At 31.6% G+C, this 2,591-nt stretch overlaps 1 non-coding gene across 1 annotated transcript; it reads left to right on the top strand.

Annotated features, from left to right (window-relative positions):
- Positions 1-439: 439 nt before the first annotated feature.
- LOC148553973 (small nucleolar RNA R71) lies at positions 440-547 on the top strand. Its single transcript, XR_015893371.1, has one exon. It is a non-coding gene; the product is annotated as a small nucleolar RNA R71 (small nucleolar RNA).
- The last annotated feature ends 2,044 nt before the right edge of the window (positions 548-2,591 follow it).

Below are 2,591 nucleotides of genomic sequence, written 5' to 3'. Positions count from 1 at the left end.
GATTTGGGTGATTTCTCCATGAGGGATTATAGGTGTTTCCATAGGGTTCACCTATGTAATTCACCTCTGCTATTGCAGGGTTCTCAGGATCATAAGCTTCTTCCTCAGAAGATGCCTCTTGAGTACTGTTGGATGCAGCTTGCATTCCATTCAGACTCTGAAAAATCATATTGACTTGCTGAGTCAATATTTTATTCTGAGCCAATATGGCATTAAGAGTGTCAATTTCAAGAACTCCCTTCTTCTGAGGCGTCCCATTATTCACAGGATTCCTCTCAGAAGTGTACATGAACTAGTTATTAGCAACCATGTCAATGAGTTCTTGAGCTTCTGCAGGTGTTTTCTTTAGGTGAATGGATCCACCTGCAGAAGTATCCAATGACATCTTAGCTAATACAGACAGACCATCATAGAATATATCCAGGATGGTCCATTCTGAAAGCATGTCAGAAGGACACTTTTTGGTCAGTTGCTTATATCTCTCCCAAGCTTCATAGAGGGATTCACCTTCTTTCTGTCTGAAGGTTTGAACATCCACTCTAAGCTTACTCAGCTTTTGAGGAGGAAAGAACTTGGCTAAGAAAGCCGTGACCAGCTTATCCCAAGAGTTCAGGATATCTTTGGGTTGAGAGTCCAACCACACTCTAGCTCTGTCTCTTACAGCAAACGGGAAAAGCATAAGCCTGTAGACCTCGGGATTAACCCCATTGGTCTTAACAGTATCACAGATTTGCAAGAATTCAGTTAAGAACTAAAAAGGATCTTCAGATGGAAGTCCATGAAACTTACAATTCTGTTGCATCAGATAAACTAATTGAGGTTTAAGCTCAAAATTGTTTGCTCCAATGGCAGGGATGGAGATGCTTCTTCCATGTAAATTGGAATTAGGTGCAGTAAAGTCACCAAGCATCCTCCTTACATTATTATTATTTTCGGCTGCCATCTCCTCTTCCTATTCGAAAATTCCTGTAAGGTTGTCTCTGGATTATTGTATTTTAGCTTCTCTTAGTTTCCTTTTTAGAGTCATTTCAGGTTCAGGATCTGCTTCAACAAGAATGTTCTTGTCCTTGCTCCTGCTCATATGACAAAGAAGGGAATAACAAAGAAAATATGGAATCCTCTATGTCACAGTATAGAGATTCCTTTGTGTGAGTGGAAGAAGAAAAGAATGTAATGTAAAGAAGAGAAGAGGAAAAAAACTCGAACACAGAGAGGGAGGTGGTGTTTGAATTTTTTGGATGGGAGAGAAGTGTTAATAGATGAATAAATAAATAGAAGGAGGTGAGAGAGAGAATTTCGAAATTTAATTAAAATAAAAATTAAAATTGAAGTTAAATTTCGAAAATTAGAGTTTGCAATTAAATTAAAAATTAAAATTTAAAACAATTAGTTAATTAAAAAGGAATTTTGAAAAAAGAGAGGGAAAGGATTTTCGAAAATTAAAGGTAAAAAGTTAGTTGGGCAGTTTTACTAAAGATAAGAATCAAATCAAAAGTTAAGTGGTTAATGGAAAGAGATTTTGAAAATCAAATTTTGAAAAGATAAGATTGAAAGAGATTTGTTTGAAAAAGATTTGAAATTTTAAAATCAAAATTAATGACTTGACTCACAAGTAATCACAAGATATGATTCTAGAACTTAAAGTTTGAATCTTTCTTAACAAGCAAGTAACAAACTTGGAATTTTTTAATCAAAACATTAATTGTTGATAATATTTTTGAAAATTATGAGATAAAATTAAAAAAAATATTTTTGGAAAATATTTTTATAATTTTCGAAAATAAATAAGAAAAAATGAAAAAGATTTGATTTTTGAAAAAGATTTTGAAAAAGATAGGATTTTTAAATTGAAAATTTGATTTGACTCATAAGAAACAACTAAATTTTAAAAAGTTTTGAGAAAGTCAAATCAAATTTTCGAAAATTATGAGTGAAATAAGAGAAAGATATTTTTTTATTTTTGAATTTTTAATGATGAAAGAGAAAAACACAAAATTGACTCAATGCATGAAAATTTTTGGATCAAAACATGTGATGCATGCAAGAACACTATGAATGTCAAGATGAACACCAAGAACACTTTGAAGATCAAGATGAACATCAAGACTTATTTTTGAACATTTTTAAGAAAAGAAAAATATGCAAGACACCAAACTTAGAAATTTTCAATAATTAGACACTAACAAATTAAAAATGCATATGAAAAACAAGAAAAGACACAAAACAAGAAAGTATGAAGATCAAACAAGAAGACTGGCCAAGAACAACTTGAAGATCATGAAGAACATATGATGAATTTTCGAAAATTCTTGAGAAGAAAACAAAAATATGCAAGACACCAAACTTAAAAATTGACTCTAGACTCAAACAAGAAACATCAAAATATTTTTGGTTTTATGAATTTGTAAAATTCTTTTTTGGATTTTTCGAAAATAAATTTTGGAAAAACGAAAAAGAAGAAATTTTTTTTTTGTATATTTTTTTCGAAAATAGAAAATAAAATGCTTAGAAATAAAATAAAATTACCTAATCTGAGCAACAAGATGAACCGTCAGTTGTCCAAACTCGAACGATCCCCGGCAACAGCGCCA

This window comes from Arachis ipaensis, chromosome B7 (assembly GCF_059453495.1).
Source record: "Arachis ipaensis isolate K30076 ecotype BB chromosome B7, ASM5945349v1, whole genome shotgun sequence".
In the NCBI taxonomy this organism is placed as follows: domain Eukaryota; kingdom Viridiplantae; phylum Streptophyta; class Magnoliopsida; order Fabales; family Fabaceae; genus Arachis; species Arachis ipaensis.
This window is presented reverse-complemented; position numbering and strand designations above follow the sequence as displayed.